The 23,700-nt window shown below is 43.9% G+C and overlaps 1 pseudogene; it reads left to right on the top strand.

Annotated features, from left to right (window-relative positions):
- Positions 1-794: 794 nt before the first annotated feature.
- On the top strand, positions 795-23,149 carry LOC129472132 (eukaryotic translation initiation factor 2 subunit 3-like; annotated as a pseudogene).
- The last annotated feature ends 551 nt before the right edge of the window (positions 23,150-23,700 follow it).

The raw sequence follows: 23,700 nt of genomic DNA, 5'->3' as shown, positions 1-23,700 counted from the left end.
TGACAGACATTTTTCTGAAGTTAGCCTCAGCACGCTCACCTGTAGAATTGTGACAACATGGCAAGGGCAGGTGAAAGCCCCAGGACAGTGCCTAGCCATTGAAAGTGCTCTGTCGCGCAGGTGGGCATAGGCATGGGCATGGGGCTCTCCAGAATTGAGCTTTCTTTTTGAGTTGGAGTCTTGCTCTGTAGCCCAGGCTGGAGTGCAGTGGTTCACTGCAACCTCTGCCTCCCAGGTTCACGCGATTCTCCTGCCTTAGCCTCCCGAGTAGCTGGGATTACAGGTGCCCAACACCACGCCCAGCTTATTTTTGTATTTTTAGTAGAGATGGGGTTTCACCATGTTGGCCAGGCTGGTCTCAAACTCTTTTTTTTTTTTTTTTAATTTTTTTGAGACGGAGTCTTCCTCTGTTGCCCAGGCTGGAGTGCAGCGGCGCGATCTCGGCTTACTGCAAACTCCGCCTCCCAGGTTCACACCATTCTCCTGCCTCAGCCTCCCGAGTAGGTGGGACTACAGGCACCTGCCACTAGGCCCCGCTGATTTTGTTTGTATATTTAGTAGAGACGGGGTTTCACTGTGTTAGCCAGGATGGTCTCGATCTCCCAACCTCATGATCCGTCCGCCACAGCCTCCCAAAGTGCTGGGATTACAGGCGTGAGCCACCACGCCCAGCCCAGGCTGGTCTCAAACTCTTGACCTCAGGTGATCCACCCCCCTCAGCTTCCCAAAGTGCTGGGATTACGGGTGTGAGCCACTGCACCCGGCCGATATCTACGCTTTTAAAGACTCCCGTAATGGTGGCAAACTTGAGGCTCCTGGACATGGAAGGTGACGAGCGCAAGAAAGCTGCAGGAGAAACCCTAGAGAGGTGGGACAGCTGGGGATCAATGGCTTAGGAATCTGTAAAGAAGGATATTCAGGTTTTTAGAATTTACATAAGGCCAGGCACGGTGGCACACACCTGTAATCCCAGCACTTTGGGAGGCTGAGGCAGGGGGATCGCTTGAGCCCAGGAGTTTGAGACCAGCCTGGACAACATAGGGAGACCCAGTCTCTGTAAAAAATAATTTTAAAATTTTAAAAGAAATTCATATAATCTTGGGCTTCCCAGCAGGTAAACAAAAGAATCCTAATTAATCTCAAGTGCAGATCACAAGAATTTGGAGAAACTGTTTGCACTCCAACATCTAGGGAGATGAGTAGCTTTCTAGATTACAAAAATTCTAAATAAAATATAACTTGGATAAAACTTGATTTTTGCACAGTGATACACCTAAAAGAAGCACAACTCTGACTCAAAGGCTTTGAAGACAAATATAGGCAGATCACACAGCGTATCACATGCGATGAGCCGTTCTCAGACATCTTTATCCCTCTCTCCTCTCAACATTTGTTCATCATTTGCTGATATTTATTGAGCACCCAATTCATGCTCTGCTCTGGATGCCGGAGCAGCAAACAAGACCCTTTCAGTTCCTGCTACACTACATTCTAGAGATAAAAGGCAGACCGGCAAATAGCTAGATCTTGTAGGGTACAGTTACTTTAGATGAAAGGCAGAGGTATCTCTCCCTCGCTCAAAGTATGATCTGAATGACAGAAGAATCCAGCCACACAAAGATGTAAGACAGAGCCTTCTAGGCAGAGGCAACACCTTGTGCAAAGGGCCTGAGGTGGAAATGAAATGAGCCTGGCATGTTTCTGGAGGGAAAGTCAATGTCGTTGGAGTAGGGGTAGCAAGAGGCGGGTGTCAGGAGATCTGCAGGAGCCACATGACAAGAAAAGGCCTGTCGAAGATCTAGTGTAGAATTATTGTGGACCCCACAGACGACGCAGCATTAGGGATCTATGCTGAAAGTACTCACCTCCAGGTAAGCAGACCCAGATGCGAAGAGAAAGCTTTGCTTGGCTGTGTATCCAGGCAAATGCTGGATAAATACACTCATACACTTGAAGTTACGATCAAATGTCCAGGGCTGTATCTTTCACCTGTATCTTTCACTTTTTAGTTTTAAAAAATTATTATTTATTTATTTATTTATTTTGAGACAGGTTCTAGCTCTGTTGCTCAGGCTGGAGTACAATGGCACAATCACAGCTCACTGCAGCCTTGAACTCTTGGGCTCAAGCGATCCTCCCACCTCAGCCTTCCTAAATGCTGGGATTACAGGTGAGAGCCACCACTCCCGGTCTTTTACCTTTTTTTTTTTTTTTTTTTTGCGACAGGTCTCACTTTGTCACTCAGGCAGTAGTACAGTGGCACAATTTCAGATCACTGCAAACTCCACCTCCTGGGCTCAAGAGATTCTCCTGAATCAGCCCCCGAAAGTAGCTGGGACTACAGTCATGCACCACGACGCCCAGCTGATTTTTGTGTGTTTTTTTGTAGAGGTGGAGTTTTCCCATATTGCCCAGGCTGTTTTCAAACTCCTGAGCTTAGGCAATCCGCCCACCTTGGCCTCCCATAGTGCTAGGATTACAGGCAGGAGCCACTGTGCCTGACCAGCCTTTTAGTTTTTATGATTGCTTACTTTAACCAAAATTTTTAGTTAACCAACCAACTGTAAATCCTAATTGTATTGAATCTTTTTTTTTTTTTTTTTTTTTTTTTGAGACGGAGTCTCAGTCTGTTGCCCAGGCTGGAGTGCAATGGCGTGATCTCAGCTCACTGCAACCTCCGCCTCCCAGGTTCAGGGGATTCTCCTGCCTCAGCCTCCCAAGCAGCTCGGATTACAGGCACACGATACCACGCCCAGCTAATTTTTTTTTTTTTTTTTTGAGACAGAGCCTCACTGTGTCGCCCAGGCCGGAGTGCAGTGGCACGATCTCGGCTCACTGCAAGCTCTGCCTCCCGGGTTCACGCCATTCTCCTGCCTGAGCCTCCTGAGTAGCTGGGACTACGAGCGCCCGCCACTATGCCTGGCTAATTTTTTGTATTTTCAGTGAAGATGGGGTTACACCATGTTAGCCAGGATGGTCTCGATCTCCTGACCTTGTGATCCGCCGGCCTCAGCCTCCTAAAGTGCTGGAATTACAGGCGTGAGCCACCGCACCTGGCCAATTTTTGTATTTTTAATGGAGACAGGGTTTCACCATGTTGGCTAGGCTGGTCTGGAACTCCTGACCTCAAGTGATCCGCCCACCTCAGCCTCCCAAAGTGCTGGGATTACAGGCATGAGCCACCGTGCCCAGCTGTATTGGATTTTAGGACTTTACTGTTCTTAAATATTTTGTTGCAAATCACAACATGCACTAATTCCACACGCTTATCAAAACTGGTAGTATTTTTTGAGCCAGTTCCATGCAAATGTCCTCATCCTGCACACATACATGCACATACTCATATTAACAAACATAACTGAAAATTCAACCCCATAAACTTGGCATATAAATTTAGTTCAAGTACAATCAGGAAAAAAAAAAACAGATCTGATTTTTAGATATTCTGCTTAACCAATCATAGAATTCAGTCAGAGTGGCCAGGCATGGTGGCTCACGCCTGTAATCCCAGAACTTTGGGAGGCTGAGGCAAGCAGATCACTTGAGTCCAGGAGTTCAAGACCAGCCTGGCCAACATGGTGAAATCCTATCTCTACTAAAAATACAAAAATTAGCCAGGCATGGTGGTGCATGCCTGTAATCCCAGCTACTCGGGAGGGTGAGGCAGGAAAATCGCTTGAACCTGGGAGGCAGGGTTGCAGTGAGCCGAGATCGTGCCACTACACTCCAGCCTGGGTGACAGAGCGAGACTTCATCTAAAAAAAAAAAAAAAAAAAAAAAGGATTCAGCCAGAGTAGCATACGTGTATCAACCAACTACTATACAAACTATACAAATACTTGGCTCTCTGAGACATGCCAAAAAACAGTATTTTTCCTGATCCATGTGCTCAACAAAGTTAATCTTGTTGGCGACATTAGCCCTCAATACCAGAAACAAGAATGATGCCAGGGAGGCTAGCAGCAAATGCTTCCCAAGGGCCTCGCCCTGCCCAGCCTCTGTGTGCTTGCCAACACCAGGGCTGGTGTTCTATCCAGGATGTCTGCTGCCAGTTTGTCTGTAAAAATCTTCTCTCTCTTTCAAGTACCACTTCTTGCATGAATCTAAATTTTCCTTGTCCTTAGTGACCACTTGCTTTCCAAGTTTTTAAAAATATATTTTCTGATATTTACAAAATATTGAATGTAACGTATATGTTAATAATTAACTAACATATGTTAATAAAAGTATAATAATAATAAATCCTTAAACCCAGCAAGCAGACCGATAGCTAGAACATCACTAATAACTTTATCTACCTATGGGACCCCTCCTTCTCCCTATCTACTTCCCCTCTAAGGGCAAGATGGCAACACCCTGTTCCTACGCCTGTAGTCCCAGGTACTCAGGATGCGGAGGTGGGAGGATCATTTGAGCACAGGAGGGCGAGGCTGCAGTGAGCCGAGATTGCACCACTGCACTCCAGTGTGGGCGACAGAATGAGGACCCTGGCTCAAAGAAAAAAAAATGGGGGGACTGGGTGCAGTGGCTCATGCCTGTAATCCCAGCACTTTGGGAGGCTGAGGCAGGCGGATCGCCTTCTCTGCTAAAAATACAAAAATTAGTCGGGTGTGGTGTCATGCACCTGTAATCCCAGCTACTTGGGAGGCTGATGCAGGAGAATTGCTTGAACCCAGGAGGTGGAGGTTGCAGTGAGCTAGGATCGTGCCACCACACTCCAGCCTGGGTGACACAGTGAGACTCTGTCTCAAAAAAAAAAAAAAAAAATTTAAATCCTGGGTGTTTTGGCTCCCGCCTATAATCCCAGGACTTTGGGAGGCTGAGGCAGATGGATCTCTTGAGCCCAGGAGTTTGAGACCAGCCTGGGTAACATAGAGTGACCCTGTCTCTAGAAAAAAAATACAAAAACTTGTCTGAGTGTGGTGGCGCGTGCCTGTAGTCCCAGCTAACTCAGGAGGCTGAGGTGGGAGGATCACCTGAGCCCAGGAAGTCAAAGTGTGGTGGGGCCACGGCACTTCGGCCTGGACAACAGAGCAAGACCTTACCTCAAAACAACCCAAACAAACAAAAAACCTTGTGTTATCATTTTATTATGTTACATAATTTCTTTCCAGATGCTGTTTTTTATTAAGTATCATTTAGATTTAAAAAAATGCATAGATTTTAAGCATATAGTTTGATGAGTTTGGAAAAATGTTTACACCTATGGAACCACTACTCCATTGAAAATATGTATCAGCGGGGCGCGATGGCTCACACCTATAATCCCAGCACTTTTCCCAGGCAGGCAGACCACGAGGTCAGGAGTTCGAGACCAGCCTGGCCAACATAGTAAAACCCTGTCTTTACTAAAAATTACAAAAATTAGCCAGATGTGGTGGCACCCACCTGGAGGCTGAGGCAGGAGAATTGCTTGAACCCAGGAGGCAGAGGTTGCAGTGAGCCAAGATGGCACCATTGCACTCCAGCCTGGGTGACAGAGCAAGACTGTGTCTCAAAAATATATATATATCATTTCAGGCTGGGTGCAGTAGTTAACACCTGTAATCCCAGCACTTTGGGGAGCCAAAGTGGGAGGATCACCTGAGCCCAGGAGTTCAAGACAGGCTGGGCAACATAGTGAAACTTCATCTCTACTTAAAAAAAAAAAAAAAAAAATTAGCCAGGCCTGGTGGTGCACACCTGTGGCCCCAGCTACCAGGAAGGCTGAAATGGAAGGTTCACTTGAGCCTGGGAGACGGAGACTGTAGTGAGCCGTGACCATGCCTCTGCACATCAGCCTAGGTGACAAAGCAAGACCCCATCTCAAAAAAAAAAAAAAAAAAAAAATTTCCATCACCCCAGAAAGTCCTCTGTATCCCTGTCAATCAACACCCTCTCCTCTGCCAGAGGCAACCACCATTCTGTTTTCTGTCTCCATAAATTCATTTTGCCTGTTTTAGAATTTCTTATAAATGGAATCACACAATATTTACTGTTTTGTGTCTAGTTTTTGTTGTTTTTCACCATAACGTTTTTGAGATTCGTCCATGTTATTGAGAATACCAACAGTTATTTCTTTCTGTTGTGGAGTAGTATTTTATTGTACACTTTATTTACTTGTTTATTTGCTGATGAGTGTGTAGGTTGTTTTCAGTTTGAGGCTTTCTTTCTTTTTTTTTTTTTTTTGAGACAAGGTCTTGCTGTGTCATCCAGGCTGGAGTGCAGTGGTGTGACCATGGCTCACTGCATACAACAGCCCTGACCTCTCTGGCTCAAGCAATCCTCCCAAGTTAGCCTCCCAAAGTGCTGGGATTACAGGTGTGCACCACCATGCCTGGCCACAGGCTTTTAAGAATCATGTTATGGTGAATGTCCTTTTTGTGAAAATCATTTTAAAAATAAGTGTAAGCCAGGCTCGGTGGCTCATACCTGTAATCCCAGCACTTTGGGAGGCTGAGGCGGGCAGATCACAAGGTCAGGAGTTCGATACATAGTGAAACTCCATCTCTACTAAAAATACAAAAAATTGGCATGGTGGCAGGTGCCTGTAATCCCAGCTACTCAGGAGGCTGAGGCAGGAGAATCACTTGAACCTGGGAGGCAGAGGTTGCAGTGAGCCGAGTTGGTGCCACTGCACTCCAGCCCAGGCAACAGTGCAAACTCTGTCTCAAAAAAAAAAAAAAAAGTGGCCGGGCGTGGTGGCTCACGCCTGTAATCCCAGCACTTAGGGAGGCCCAGGCGGGTAGATCACGAGGTCAGGAGTTCAAGACAAGCCTGACCAAGATGGTGAAACCCCGTCTCTACTAAAAATAACGAAAATTAGCCAGGCGTGGTGGTGGGCACCTGTAATCCCAGTTACTTGGGAGGTTGAGGCAGGAGAATTGCTTGAGCCTGGGAAGCGGAGGTTGCAGTGAGCCCAGATCGTGCCACTGCACTCCAGCCTGGGCAACAGAGTGAGACTCTGTCTCAAAAAAAAAAAAAAAAAAGTGTATAGAGTGTTATCTCAAATGCATGCTTGTTTATTACTTAGTTTTGTTTGGTTTTGATCCCTGTGGAAATGGCATCATGTTGGCCTATTCTTCTAGGACTTTCCCCTCCCCAGTTTGCATTTTGTTACAGATTTAATCTATGTTATTACATGGCAGCTGATTTTTTAATGTGGCCCTCATAGGCAGCCATCTTTCTAAACTGTCTATTTTAAGTAATATATCTACATATTCTTTTGGTTTTATATAAAGAAAATCATATCATCTACAAATAACAACTGTCTTGTTTCTTCCTTTCTAATCTTTATGTTTTGAATTTATTTTTCTTATTATTATCTTGAATGCCAGTACATTTTGGGAACGGCAGCTATACAGTAGTATTCTTGTCTTGCATCCTAATCTTAAAGAGAAACTTCAGATGTTTTAAAATTTATATTGTTGGCCAGGCGCAGTGGCTTACACCTGTAATCCCAGCACTTTTGGAGGCTGAGGCGAGCAGATCACCTGAGGGTCAGGAGTTGGAGACCAACCTGGCCAACATGGTGAAACCCCGTCTCTACTAAAAATACAAAATTAGCTGGGCATGGTGGCTCACATCTGTAATCCCAGCTACTTGGGAGGCTGAGACAGGAGAATCTCTTGAATCTGGTAGGTGGAGGTTGCGGTGAGCCAAGATCATGCTGCTGCACTGCAGCCTGGGCAAAAAGAGTGAGACTCCATCTCAAAAAATAAATAAATAAATAATAAATTAATTAATCAATTAAAAGTTATATTGTTGTTTGTGTATATTCTCTTTATCTGGTTAAAGTTTTCTTTTAGTCTACTAAAGTTTTTTGTGGGTTTTTAAATTAAAATGAGTGGGAAATTTTATCAACACTTTTTCTGCATCCATTGAGATTATTAAATCTGTTGATTTATTGAATTTATTGACTTCTCAATCTATTGCTCCAGTGAATGACTGCCCAGAGTTACTTAAATTCGAGATTAAGGGCAGGCACAGTCCTCCAGACTACCATGTCAGCCCAAGACTTCTGACATCATCATTTCAGGGGTCCCAGGGCCATTCTCAGACCAACCAGCTACAAATTCTGGGGTCTGAACTCCTTCAGGTTCACTAGAACGATGCATAGAACTCAGGAAAGTGCTGTACTTACTATTACAGTTTTGTTATAGCAAAAGGATAGAAACAGAACCAGCTCACAGAAGAGATGCAAAGGGAAGAATCTGGAATTGGGAGGTTTTCAAACAGAAAGCTTTTGTGTCCTCAGGGATGCAATCCCCTCTTTGCATCAATGTGTGAAAACATGCAGGGCATTGCCAACCCAGGACACCCACCTAAACTTCGGTGTCCAGCATTTTGATTGAGGCTTCGTTATATAGCCATAAATGTTTGAGTTACTGCTCATGTGGTTGATCTCAATCTTCAACAATGTACCCACCCCCTCTCCCTCTCCCTGCCAAGATCTGGCTGATTTCAGTGGCCCAAAGCCCTAATCCTCCAATCATATGATTGGCCTTTCTGGCATGGTCAGCCTCCACCCTGAATCATTTCATTAGCATGAACTATATGGTGCCATCCAAAGGGTCCACTAGAGTCACCTCATTAGCATAAACTAGCAGGTGTATCCAAAAAGCCCACCATGAGTAACGAAGACACTCTTATTACTCAGGAAATTTCAAGGGTTTAGAGGTTAACTCTCAGATGGTGAGACAAAGACCAGAACTATCTTTGAGTATAGTTAATTCTTCATGACATATACAGATTTTATTATATCAATCCATCCTTGCATTCCAGGAATAATATGACATTATCTTTTTAAAACATGGCTAGATCTATTTTGCTAATCATTAAAAGGACTTTGCACCTATGTTTGTGAATGAGCTTGGCTTATGATTTTTCTCTTATTGATCTTGCCTTGTTTTTAAATTAAAATTATACTGAGCTCATAGAATGAGTTGGAGGATATTCTCTTTCTTTCTGTGTGCTGGAAGAATTTTTGTTAGATTGGAAAATTTCTCTCATGGAAGTTTTGAGGAATTCACCTGTAAAACCCTCAGAGCCTGTGTGTTTTGTTGTGGTAAGATTTTTTAATATTATTTTAATTTCTTTAATAATTGTAGGACTATTCAAGCTTTCTATTTCTTCTTGAGTCAGCATGATTATATTTTTCTAGAAATTTGTCTATTTCATCTAATTTTCAAATATATCAGCATAAAACTGTTTATTCCTTTATTTTTAAAATCTCTGCTGTATTTATAGTTAAAAATGTTCTGTTGAGTTTGTAGTTAAATATTTGTGCCTTTTTTTTTTGATCAATATAGCGCACCAGAGATAGGTCTATTTTATTAGTCTTTTCAAAGGGCCAGCATATGGCTTTGTTGATTTTATCTGCTGTGTGGTATTCTTCTCTCTGTTAATTACCTGCTCTTTTTTTATCACCTTCTCCCTTTCCTTTATTTGGATTTATGTTTTTCCCCCATTACTTTGTTAGTTGAAGTTAACTTACTACTTTTCAGACTGTATTCTTTGCAAATATATGTATTTAAAACTATGCATTTCCCTTTGAGTGCAGCTTTCACTATAATATGCTAGTTCTAAATAATATTTTAAAAATTATTGTTCTGAGTATTTCTAGATTTGTACTTTGAGCCATGAATTATTTAGAATTCTGTTTTTAAATTTCAGTACACAAGAACTTCATAATTTATCTTTTTACTATTGACTTCTACTTAATCACATTTTGTTTAAAGAATGTGATGGATGTGATACTAATTTTTTGAAATTTGTTGAGATGTGCTTTATGACCTCAGATCTGATTAATTTTTGTAACCATTCCATGTGTCCTTAAGAAGAATGGGCCAGGCGCAGTGGCTCATGACTATAATCCCAGGACTTTGGGAGATCGAGACAGGCAGATCACGAGGTCAGGAGATCAAGACCATCCTGGCTAACACGGTGAAACCCCGTCTCTACTAAAAATACAAAAATTAGCCAGGCATGGTGGCGGGCACATGTAATCCTAGCTACTCGGAAGGCTGAGGCAGGAGAATCACTGGAACTCGGGAGGCAGAGGTTGCAGTGAGCCGAGATTGTGCCATGGCACTCCAGCCGGGGTGACAGAGCGAGACTCCATCTCAAAAGAAAAAAGAGAAGAATGGATATTCTCTAATGATTGCTTTTAGGGTTTTATATATGTTCATTACATCAAAGTTACTAATCAAATTGTTCAAATATATTCATTTATTCTTTTTTTTTTTTTTTTGAGATGGAGTCTTGCTCTTGTCATCCAGGCTGGAGTGCAATGGCACAATCTAAGCTCACTGCAACCTCTGCCTCTTGGGTTCAAGCGATTCTCCTGCTTCAGCTTCCTTAGTAGCCGGGATTACAGGTGCCTGCCACCATGCTTGGCTAATTTTTTTGTATTTTTAGTAGAGATGGGGTTTCACCATATTGGCCAGGCTGGTCTTGAACTCCTGACCTCTGGTGATCCGCCCACCTCAGCCTCCCAAAGTGCTGGGATTACAGGTGTGAGCCACTGTGCCAGGCCTATTTATTGATTATTTTTTGCTGCTTGACCTACCAATTATTGAGAAAAAAACATTGGTGGATTTGTCAATTTCTATTACTTTTTTTTTTTTTAAAGACAGATTCTCACTCTGTTGCCCAGGCTGGAGTGCAGTGGCACGATCTCGGCTCACGGCAGCCTTCACCTCCCAGCGAGGTGGAAGGTTCCCGGCTGGAACCTTCCAGCAATTCTCCTGCCTCAGCCTCCCAGGTGGCTGGGATTACAGGCATGCACCACCACACCTGGCTAATTTTTGCATTTTTAGTAGAGATGGGGTTTCACCATGTTGGCCAGGCTGGTCTTGAACTCGTGACCTCAGGTGATCTGCCAGCCTTAGCCTCCCAAAGTGCTAGTATTACAGGCGTGAGCCACCGTGCCTGGCCTCTATTACTTTTTTATGTATATGGTGTGAGACATTTTTATTAGGTGCACATACATTTAGAATTATTATGTCTTCTTGGTGACATGAAAATTTCATTTTTACATAGGAACGTTTTCTGTCTTAGAGTCCTTGTGTGTGTGTCATACTGATGTAGTTATGCCAGTTCTCTTTTGTTTAATATATTTTTGGTGTCTTTTCCCCACCTTTTGCTTTCAACTTTTCCATGTCCTTTTGCTTTAGATGTCTCCCTAATAGGGTTTATCCAAGGATGATAATGTCTGCTTTTTAACTCAATGAGTTTGCCCCATTTATATCTTGGGGGACGATTAATACTGTAATATGTAAGTTTCCAACATCTCACTGTGGGGGATACTGGAAAGTATGAGTATTAAGATCATATATCTTTTCCAGTAATCAAAGCACGTGATGTGGCAATTCAGATATGTTGGTTGTCTTGACTCTTCTTCAATAGAATTAACAGTTTTGGATCTTGAGAAAATGTTATTTTCTGGTTAAGTATGGGGTAAAATGAAATCTTTGGGAAATTAGTGAATTCTCATGATTTCTCAAAGCTTTTCTTGGGTAACTCCAAGAGGCAGCATGGTGGAGAGAAAGCATGGACTCCAGTGCTGCATTCTCTAGCTGCATGATTTGGAGTAAATTCCTTATCTCAGTGACTCTGTATCTCCATCTTGAAATTGAGAATAATCACGCCGGCCTGAGATTTTTTACCATGTGAATGGAAGCACGTGGCGCATAGCAGGCACTGAATGAATGCGCCCATGTCCACTCTCCCTCCTCTTTCTAGGACTGTGGCCTTGGCGATGTTAAGAACATTTTGTAAATATTACAAGATAAGGCATTGTGATTATTACTCGTTAAAATCACTTTGTTTCCTGACTTAGGTGATTCATTGCAACCCAGAGAAAATTTTGTGTTGTGTTCTGGCTGGCAAACCTTTGCAAACAACGAATGTGTCTTTTCATCAGCCTATTCTGCATTGGTGGGATGTCAGTCTATACCCACATCAATTTCAGGTAATAACAAGTGTGTGAGCTTTCTGAAGCTTTTTGTTTACTTATTTGTTTTAGGGTCATTCAAGTGTGACTAGTGTAGTAGCATTGCATTCTTGAGAATTCACAGAGATCGAAACACAGATATGAAATAGGGCCAGAAAGAATAAGGCGTTCCCAATGTGTGAGAGTAAAAGAAAGCACAAGAAAGCGAAAACATTCAATGTCTGCATCCTGTATAGATGAGAAACTTAGCAGTATCCTCTTTTCTGGATTTTTTGGACCAATCTTACGCTGATAAAACAGGGTCTTGCTACTTTCCCCTCATTTTTATCATCTTCAAACATTCTGAGAGCCTACAGGAAAAGAGGCAAACAGGTTTGATGTGACTGGTCATTTGGCCAAAGGTATTTTACTCTGTGCTCAGCATTTTGGTTCGTTCATGCTCTCTAGCAGTTCGGAATCTAAAAAGGAAAGATTAGATAGAGGAAGTGTGAAAATGCATACGCAGTGTGGGAAACCAGGCCATGAACTTGAGTTTTTAAATGCATGGTATGAGGCCGGGCTTGGTGGCTCACGCCTGTAATCCCAGCACTTTGGGAGGCCGAGGTGGGCGGATCACCTGAGGTCAGGAGTTCGAGACCAGCCTGTCCAATATGGTGAAATCCCGTCTCTACTAAAAATACAAAAATTAGCCGGGCGTGGTGGCAGGCGCCTGTAATCCCAGCTACTCATGAGGCTGAGGCAGGAGGATCGCTTGAACCTAGGAGACGGAGGTTGCAGTGAGCCGAGATAGTGCCATTGCACTCCAGCTGGGGGGACAAGAGTGAGACTTCGTCTCAAATAAATAAATAAATGCATGGTATGGTTTGGCTAAGTTGGAAATCATGGGATAATCTGGAATGGTTTATTAGAGAGGCTAATGGTGGGGAGGTAGGTACCTAGAACCTTGGGCTAGAGATGACTGACCCTTTCTGGCTGTGTGATCTTGGGCAAACTGCTTCGCTTCTCTGTGCCTCAATGTCCTCCATCATGAAGAGAGAATATAGGGTGCCTTCTTTGTAGGGTAGTTGTAAGGATGAAAGGAGTTGGTATATATAAAGTACCTATCTCAGTCTAGGGCTTCTCAGCCAACATGCAGGGTATATGGGCTTCAAATGGATGAAAAAGGTGCTGATCCCAGGTAACTGGCTGTGAGCATCCTCATCTGCTTACCCCAGAGGAGTGTGTCCCCCAAAACATTGCATTTTCTTTTCTTTCTTTCTTTCTTTCTTTCTTTCTTTCTTTCTTTCTTTCTTTCTTTCTTTCTTTTTTCTTTCTTTCTTTCTTTTCTTTCTTTCTTTCTTTCTTTTTTTTTTTTTTTTTTGAGACAGAGTTTCACTCTTGTCGCCCAGGCTGGAGTGCAGTGGTGCAATCTTGGCTCACTGCAACCTCCGTCTCTCAGGTTCAAGCGATTCTCCTGCCTCAGCCTCCCAAGTAGCAGGGATTACAGGTGTCCACCACCACGCCCGGTTAATTTTTTGTATTTTTAGTAGAGATGGGGTTTCGCCATGTTGTCCGGGCTGGTCTCAAACTCCTGACCTCAGGTGATCTACCCGCCTCAGCCTCCCAAAGTGCTGGGATTACAGGCGTGAGCCTCCTCGCCCAGCCAAACACTGCATTTTCTATGAAGGCCATGATATGACAGAGCTTGGAGGGCACTACCAGGCCTGATTCTCTGGGCCTGAGGGTGCGGCTGTCTCGGCAGTGGAATGTATTGATGTGGCAAGACAAGGTCCTTGTTAAGAGTTTGAATTTGGGCTTTTGACTTCAGAGGTTTTCGAGCTTTTACTGAATCTGTTGGCAGCACAAGTATTCAACACTGTGAGCACAACTAAGACCAAAAGCAACTGAAGTGATTTGTGCCTCTGCTAATATCAACAGTTAAAATACGGTTTGAATTAAACATGTGAAAGATACTTCTGTGTAAACATTTGTACTAGGGGCTAAATTCGTATGCCCTTTGTCCATCTCTCAGATAGAGTAAAAACCTGCCACACCTTGAGACGGGTGATTTTGTGGAGTGGCTGACTTTATGCTGCCCTGCCTGTCACATGACCAGTGGCTCTAGGGATTTGGACTGAATGTGCTTGGTGGAATGAGTAAGCAGAATATTGGTCAGCACAGAAGGTGAGGTGGGCACACCAGGGCTCCTGACGCTGATCTTTGTACTTTTGTGTATGTTTGACAATTTCTATAATTAAAAGGTTTTTTTTTAAATGTGCTTGGATAATTAAAAGACTCATATATAAAATAAAGTATGATATCCAATCATGATTAACTCTGTTATTTATATTCTTATGAACATTTCTGGCCAGACATGGTGGCTCACAACTGAAATCCCAGCACTGTAGGAGGCTGAGACAGAAAGATCACTTGAGGCCAAGAGTTCGAGACCAGCCTGGGCAATATGGTGAGACCTTGCCTTAGTCCATTCTCATGCTGCTAATAAAGAGATACCTGAGACTGGGTAATTTATAAAGGAAAGGGGTTTAATTGACTCACAGCTCAGCATGGCTGAGGAGGCCTCAGGAAACTTGCAATCATGGTGGAAGGGGAAGCAAACATGTCCTTCTTCATGTGGCAGCAGCAAGAAGAAGTGCCGAGCAAAAAGGGAAAAGCCCCTTATAAAACCATCAGCTCTCTTGAGAACTCACTCACTATCATGAGAACAGCAGCGTCGGGGTAATCACCCCCTCATTAAATTACCTCCAACTGGTCCCTCCCACAACACTTGGGGATTATGGGAACTAGCATTCAAGATGAGATTTGGGTGGGGACACAGCCAAATCATATCAGACCTCATTTCTATAGAATAAAAATAGGAAATTCGCCAGGGGTGGTAGTTCATGCCTGTAGTCCCAGCTACTCCAGAGACCAAGGCAGGAGGATCGCGTGAGCACAGGAGGTCAAGGCTGCAATGAGCTATGATCACCCACTGCATGTTAGCCTGAGCAACAGAGCAAGACCCTGTCTCAAAAAAAAAAAAAAAAGCAATAAATCATGAGTTAAGTTTCAGGGGTAGCTAGTTAATAATTAAAAATAGCAGCATCGGACATTTACACACTTGTACTTACATAAGATAGGTACACGGCAAATATTATCTCATAGAATTCTTACCACAACCCAATGATATAGGTGCTTTATCACCCCCACTTTATGGACGAGGAGACTGAGGCACAGAGTAATCCATCCAAGGCCACATAGCCAATAAGTGACAGAATCGGGATTCAAACCCAGGCCAACCCGCCCCCGTAGTCCATGCTCTTAGACCAGATAGGGCTGTACCACAGTTTAGCTTTGCCCCTAGTATGTGGCCAAAATTTGATCTTCGGCTTTGGTGTTGGGAAGGGAGCCAGGTACCGACCTCAGCACCGTTTCTGGCTTCTTTGAACTTGTGTGTACGATTTGCCGAAGCCACCGCCGTAGTCAGCTTAATGTCAGGATCATAAATAAGAATACAATTAGGATATTTTGTTAATAATAGGTATATTCTCTTTCAAAATATAGGTAAGTATTTTAGATGCTCCTTGAAGAAAATATATTCTGTGTGCTCTTACCTTAAAATTCTACCATTCAGGGCTAGGCACGGTGGCTGATGCCAGCCTGGGCAACATCGTGAGACTCTGTCTCTACTAAAACAATTTTTTATAGCTGGACATGGTGGTGTGTGCCCGTAGTCCCAGCCACTTGAGAGGCTGAGCTGGGAGGATCGCCTGGGCCCAGGAGATTCAGGCTGCAGTGAGCCATGATCATGCCACTGCACTCCAACCTGGGTGACAAAGTGAGATCTTGTCTCTCAAAAAATAAAACATAAAACATACAAATTCTGTCAGTCAGCTGAAGAAATAGGTAATTATGATTGTGAGAAAAAAATGCTGCCGTAACTGATGATGGTGAGAGATGTTAATTTTACATGCAAAAGCAATTATTAAAACATTCAAATGGTAAATAAATAGAGAATATGAATAGTGAGAGTGTATTAGCTAGATAACTTTAAGAAGGACATTGTGCCAACAAAGGTTCATAAAAATGTAAATAATTGATAAGGCAGGATAAGAGAAATTAGATTATATCATAATTCCAATTGTGGAATCATTTAAGTGATTTATATTTATAACATTAAACAAAACCTTTAAGAACGGTATTGAATTTATAGTTAAATCCATTTAGGTTATCCGTCTTTCAAGTAAATGCCCTGTTTGAGAAGTCTTCATGTCTTGTAGGATGAATTAAAAGCAGAACATCAACATTTCACAAAGAGGACCAGCCTCAGTGGCTCACACCTATAATCCCAGCACTTAGGGAGGCCGAGGCGGGCAGATCACTTGAGCTCAGGAATTTGAGACAAGCCTGGGCAATATGGCAAAACTCCATGTCTACAAAAAATAAAAAAATTAGCCAGGAGTGGTGGCGTGCACCTGTAGGTAGTCCCAGCTATTCGGGAGGTTTGAGGGGAGAGGATCACCTGAGCCAGGGCAGGTCAGGCCTACAGTGAGCTGTGATTGTGCCACTTGCACTCCAGCCTGGCCAATACAGTAAGACCCTGTTTCAAAACAAATTTTGTTCAAAAAGAGAAAAAATACCCAAATTCATGTATAAAAAATCAATGGCAAATTATCTTCTATCTAGACATAGTAAAGAATACACAAAGTGTGAAGAAATGAAGACTATGTTAGAGAAAAGTGAGAAATACTAAAACCATTTTGCTCTTCTGTCATCAATTGAAAGTTAAATTTTTTTTTTTTTTTTTGATACGGAGTCTCGCTCTGTCACCCAGGCTGGAGTGCAGTGGTGTGATCTCAGCTCACTGCAACTTCTGCCTCCCAGGTTCAAGTGATTCTCCTGCCTCAGCCTCCCAAGTAGCTGGGATTACAGGCGTGTGACACCATGCCTGGCTAATTTTTGTATTTTTTGTATTTTATTTATTTATTTATTTTTTTAGACAGAGTCTTGCTCTTGTTGCCCAGGCTGGAGTGCAATGGCACGATCTCAGCTTACTGCAACCTCCGCCTTCCGGGTTCAAGTGATTCTCCTGCCTCAGCCTCCCGAGTAGCTGGGATTACAGGCATGCACCACCACGCCCGGATAATTTTGTATTTTTAGTAGAGACAAGGTTTCATCATGTTGGCCAGGCTGGTCACAAACTCCTGACCTCAAGTGATCTGCTCACCTTGGCCTCCCAAAGTGCTGGGATTACAGGAATGAGCCACTGAGCCCAGCCTGTAAACATTCATTTAATGTTGTAACTGTGCCTATAAGATTGATATGGACCAGTGTGGTGGCTCATGCCAGTAATCCCAGCACTTTGGGAGGCCCAGGCGGGTGGATCACCTGAGGTCAAGAATTCAAGACCAGCCTGGCCAACCTGATGAAACCCCATCTCTACTAAAAATACAAAAATTAGCCGGGTGTGGTGGCACACGCCTGTAATCCCAGCTACTCAGGAGGCTGAGGCAGAAGAATGGCTTGAACTCGGAAGGTGGAGGTTGCAGTGAGCTGAGATGGCACCACCACACTCCAGCCTGGGTGATAGAGTAGGACTCCGTTTCAAAAAAAAAAAAAGTTATCTTAAAAATTATAAAATTTGGCTGGGTGCAGTGGCACATGCCTGTAATCTCAGCACTTTGGGAGGCTGAGGCAGGCAGACCACGAGGTCAGGAGTTCGAGACCAGCCTGGTCAACATGGTGAAATCCCTTCTCTACTAAAAAATACAAAAATTAGCTGGGCGAGGTGGCACGCACCTGCAATCCCAGCTACTAGGGAGGCTGAGGCGGGAGGATCGCTTGAATCCAGGAGGCAGAGGCTGCAGTGGGCCAAGAGCACACCACTGAACTCCAGCCTGGGCAACAGAGTGAAAGCCTATCTCAAAATAATAATAATAAATAAATAAATAAAAATAAAAATATAAAAGTAGTCAACATGAGATAGATCTAAGGTCAGAAGGTAAAGAGCGTGGGATCAGGATGACCACAAGCCAAGTAACAGTTGGCATAAAAAACAAAAAATCCAAAAACAATACTTCGAACTACCTTGGGAAGGTAAATCTTCCTCTGTGTTTTGTATCAATCAAACATTCATGGAATGTTATACCAGTAGGGGCTGCCAATGACATGTAGACACTGCACACAGTGGAGAACCAATTATAAAAATGGAGGATTTTTCTAGCGAATAGTTAAATGAACCGGAATAGTTTCATCAATAAAAGAGCTGACTAAAAGATATCATGATTACTTTTTCAAGAATGTGAAGGGTTTTTAAAATAGAAGGGTTTTTATATGCAAAACATATATTCTCCATGTCTATGGAGGTCTGAAAAAGACTTTTATTTATTTAGAGAAAGGGTCTGGATGGGGCATGGTAGCTCACCCCTGTAGTCCCAGTACTTTGGGAGACCGAGACAGGAGGATCAACTGAGCCCAGGAGTTCGACCAGCCTGGGCAACGTGGGAAGACCGTGTCTCTAAAAAAGAAAAAAATAAGATAATAAAATCAAGAGACAGGGTCTCACTCTGTCACCCAGGCTGGAGTGCAGTACTGTGATCACGGCTTGCTGAATCTTAACCTCTGGGCTCAAGTGATCCTCCCTTCTCAGCCCCACTGAGTAGCTGGGACTACAGGTATGTGCCACCACGCTTCACTAATTTTTTTTTTTTTTTTTTTTGAGACGGAGTCTCGCTCTGTCTCCCAGGCTGGAGTGCAGTGGCGCAATCTCGGCTCACTGCAAGCTCCGCGTCCCGGGTTCACGCCATTCTCCTGCCTCAGCCTCTCCGAGTAGCTGGGACTACAGGCGCCCGCCACCACGCCCGGCTAATTGTTTTTGTATTTTTAGTAGAGACGGGGTTTCACCGTGGTCTCGATCTCCTGACCTCGTGATCCGCCTGCCTCGGCCTCCCAAAGTGCTGGGATTACAAGCGTGAGCCACCGCGCCCGGCCCACGCTTCACTAATTTTTTAATTTTTTGTAGAGGTTGGTGGGGGGGTGCTCTCACTATGTTGCCCAGGCTGGTCTTGAACTCCTGGCCTCAAGTGATTATCCTGCCTTGGCCTCCCAAAGTGCTGGGATTACAGGCATGAGCCACAGCACCCACCCTAAGAAAAAGCTTTTAAATGCAATCACACTTCTGGCCGGGCGTGGTGGCTCACGCCTATAATCCCAGCATTTTGGGAGGCCCAGGTGGGCGGATCATCTGAAGTCAGGAGACCAGCCTGGCCAACATGGTGTAACCCTGTCTCTATTAAAAATACAAAAATTAGCCAGGCATGGTGGTGCATGCCTGTAATCCCAGCTGCTAGGGAGGCTGAGGCAGGAGAATTGCTTGAATCTGGGAGGCGTAGGTTGCAGTGAAAGAAAAGAAAGAAAGAAAAAAGAAATCACACTGCTTAGGGAAGATTTTGGGGCCCACATGCATTGATCAATCTAAAGACACACGGTGAGTTCAGGTTATTTTCCAGGCACTGTGCTAGGCAGTGGGAACAAATGAACAAGTGGGAGCTACCCCTCGTTAGAGCCCCTGCCCCAGCCATGGGCACTCCACAGGCCTAGGGCCCAGCCATACCAAAATATCAGAGACCTAAAAAATTGTAGTGTGATTATTTTCTATTAAGTGGCTACTTAATAGAAAAACAACAACAACAACAAACATCGGAGCTCTCCCGGCAAGATGGTGAAGGGGCAAGGCTGGAGTGACTCGGGGGCATCTTTCTCACCAGGACCTCACCACATTGGATATTGAGGTCCACCAAGTTGCCTCCACTTTTACACGAAGTTATCAGCAGACAAGCCATGATGAACTGGGCATGCTCATGGAAAATCCACAGCTGTGAAAGCTATTTCTGGAGTTCACACTGTCAAGTTCAAAAATGTACTGGAAAGAACCACAGAATCCACCTTGGGCAGGCTGAGGCCAACATTTATAAATCTGATGACTCAAGTTGTCCTTGGCCAGAATGTGCTATACTCTGTGGAAGTAGTACACCTGATGCCTTTCCTACACGCATTCCAGGGACCTAAGGGAACTTCAAATGAATCAGAGGTGTTGCGTTTGTTGACTGTCCTGGCCGTGATGTTTTGAGCTACTATGATGAACAGGGCAGCATTGACAGATGCTGCTCTTCGTTGACAGCTGGTAATGAACTTTGTACTCAGCCTCAGACTTCTTCTGAACATCTAGTTGCCATAGACAAAAAGCTTAAACATATTTTTATTCTACAAAAATAAGATTTTTAAAAAGATTTGCAGCTGGGCATGGTGGCTGACGTCTGTAATCCCAGCACTTTGGGAGGCTGAGGCAGGAGGATCACTTGAAGTCAAGAGTTCAAGACCAGCCTGGCCAACATGGTGAAACCCTGTTTCTACCAAAAATACAAAAATTAGCCGTGCGTGGTGGCGGGCGTCTGTAATCCCAGCTGCTTGGGAGGCTGAGGCAGGAGAATCGCTTGAACCCGGGAGGTGGAGACTGCAGTGAGCCGAGATCATGCTGCTGCACTCCAGCCTGGGCAAGAGAGCCTCACGAGACTCTATCTCAAAAAAAATAAAATAAAAAGATTTGCCTTTTTTTAATCTTATTTATTTGTTTATTTATTTATTTATTTGAGATGAGGTCTTGCTCTATTGCCCAGGCTGGAGTACAGTGGGGTGATCACTCACTGCAGCCTCGACCTCCCTGGGCTAAAACAATCCTCCCACCTCAGCCTCTGGGGTTTCGAGGACTACAGGTGCAGGCCACCATGCCCAGCTACTTTTTGTATCTTTTTTGGTAAAGACAGAGTTTTACCATGTTGCCCAGGCTGGTCTCAAACTCCTGGGCTCAAGCCATCCTCCCGCCTCGGCCTCCCAAAGTGCTGGGATTACAGGTGTGAGCCACTATGCGTGGCTCTTATTTTATTTTTTATTGATATATAACAGCTGTACATATTTTTGTGGTATATGTGATAATTTGATACTTTCATATAATAAAATTAGAGTAACTGGGATCTCCATCACATTAAATGTTTTTCTTTTTTTTATGCTAGGGTACAAAATAAAATAGATTCAGTAAGAATCAGCCAGGCTAAAGAACAGTATAAATAGGTCCTTGCATTTTTTGCACAAGGTGCAGTAGCTGAAAGACTTCCTATTGAAACGATTTCAATTTCTGCTCAGCAAAAAATACAATATTGAAGTTGTCTATGCATATGTAGTAAAAAAAAATTTTTTTCAGTCCCTGCAAGATAATACTTTGGAACCCCAATTTATTATCATTGGGTCCTTTAATGTCAACAAATCTGCTATGAGGTTGATGATCCTAAGATGGCTGTAGCCAGCTGGGCACGGTGGCTCACATCTGTAATCCCAGCACTTTGGGAGGCCAAGGCTCGCAGATTGCTTGAGTCCAGGAGTTCGAAACCAATCTGGGTAACACGGCAGAACCCTGTTTCTACAAAAAAGTACAAAAATTAACTGGGCGTGGTGGCGTGCCCCTGTAGTTCCAGCTACCTGGGAGGCTGAGGTGGGAGGATCACCTGAGCCCAGGAGGTTGAGGCTATAGTGAGCCATGATCACCCCACTGTGTTCCAGCCTGGGTGACAGAGCAAGATCTTATCTCAAAAATAAATAAATAAATATATTTTTTAAAAAGAGGGTATAGCTGGTGATAGTATTTGAAAATGGGTATTAAAATTGGGGAGGAGATTAAATTCAGACCTGGTATTGTTCTGAAGGTAGTGAAGGAAAACTCATGTGTGAACCAATCTTTTCCAAAATTGTTTCACTTTTTGCAGAACACAATGACCTTCGGCATGCACCTCCAGGGAGTCTTACCGTAGTTGGAACAAAAATTGACCCAACATTGTGCTAACCTGACATAATGGTGGGGCAGGTGCTTGGTGCAGTTGGAGTTTTACCTGGGATCTTCACTGATAGGTTTGGGTCTCTGTCCCCATGAAATCTCAAGTTCAATTGCAATCCCCAGTGTTGGAGGTGGGGCCTGATTGGAGGTGATTGGATCCTGGAGGCGGATTTCCTGCTGATTTCCCCGTTTGGTGCTGTTCTTGTGATAGAGTTCTCACGAGATCTGGTTGTTTAAAAGTGTGTGGCATCTCTCCACTCTCCTTCTTGCCCTTGCTCCAGCCATGTGACATGCCTGCTCCCTCTTTGCCTTCCACCATGATTGTAAGTTTCCTGAGGCTGCAGAACTGTGAGCCAATTAAACCCCTTTCCTCTATAAATTACCCAGTCTCAGATATTTCTCTTTTCTTTTTCTTTCTTTCTTTCTTTTTTTTTTTGGAGAGAGTCTTGCTCTATCCCCCAGGCTGGAGTGCAGTAGCGTGATCTTGGCTCACTGCAACCTCCGCTGCCCGGGTTCAAGCGATTCTCATGCCTCAGTCTCCCAAGTAGCTGGGACTACAGGCGTGTGGCACCATGCCTGGTTAATTTGTGTATTTTTAGTACAGACAGGGTTTCACCATGTTGGCCAGGCTGGTCTTGAAATTGACCTCAGGTGATCCGCCAGCCTCAGCCTCCCAAAGTGCTGGGATTATAGGCATGAGCCACTGCGCCAGGCTAGGTATTTCCTTATAGCTGTGCAAGAACGGACTAATATATTCATAGAACTGGAAATTACCTATTTCCTACTTGGACGGCTTCTAGGTGTACGCACAGGAGACACAGGCCGGGCACGTGGCTCACGCCTGTAATCCCAGCATTTTGGGAGGCCGAGGTGGATGGATCATAAGATCAGGAGTTAGAGACTAGCCTGGCCAAGATGGTGAAACCCACGTCTCTACTAAAAATACAAAAATTAGCCGGGCGTGGCTAGCGGGCGCCTGTAATCCCAGCTACTCGGGAGGCTGAGGCGGGAGTATTGTTTGAACCCGGGAGGCGGCGGCAGTGAGCCGAGATCGTGCCCCTGCACTCCAGTCTGGGCGACAAGAGCCAGACTCTGTCTCAAAAAAAGAAAAATAAAAAAAAGGAGAGACAAAAAGGCAGCAGCTGTCTGAGAACGAAGTGCTCACGCGGAACACAGTGTCTCTATCCACAGAAGAAAGCGTTAGTACAGTAAAGGCTGATGTGGGTAAAATAGTTCTGACTAATTCTGTGTACACAGAAGTAGAAGAAAATATTGCTTTTAGCCAAAGGGTTGAGAAACACGGGCGTTTCATTGGTTCAAGTCAGCTAGAAGAGGACTCACCATCAAGCTGATGGTCAGTTAAATAATATATTGGGTTGACGTCAGAATTTTTCTTAGCAACCTAGGGGTATATTTTCAAAGCAATAATGGGGAATAAATTTCACAGCCCATTACCTTAGTAGAAACTGTTAGGTTATTCTCATTTTTTTTTTTGTGATAAAAGTTTAACCTCTGCTGGGTGCAGTGGCTCATGCCTGTAATCCCAGCACTTTGGGAGGCTGAGGTGAGTGGATCACCTGAGGTCAGGAGTTCGAGACCAGCCTGACCAACATGGCAAAACCCCGTCTTTATTAAAAATACAAAATTTAGCCAGGCATGGTGGCGCCTGTAATCCCAGCTATTAGGGAGGCTGAGGCAGGAGAATCACTTGAACCTGGGAGGCAGAGGTTGCAATAAGCTGAGATCGTGCCATTGCACTCCAGCCTGGGCATCTGAGTAAGACTCTGTCTCAAAAAAAAAAAAAAAAAAAAAAAATTTTAACCTCTACTAGTAAATAGTAAGGTCCATAATAAATGTCAAAGTTGACATACTGGTAGATTTAATCTACACTTTAGCAGAAATT

Source organism: Symphalangus syndactylus, chromosome 22 (assembly GCF_028878055.3).
Source record: "Symphalangus syndactylus isolate Jambi chromosome 22, NHGRI_mSymSyn1-v2.1_pri, whole genome shotgun sequence".
Taxonomy (NCBI): Eukaryota; Metazoa; Chordata; class Mammalia; order Primates; family Hylobatidae; genus Symphalangus; species Symphalangus syndactylus.
The sequence above is the reverse complement of the archived record's forward strand: the minus strand, read 5'-3'. Positions and strand labels throughout refer to the sequence as shown.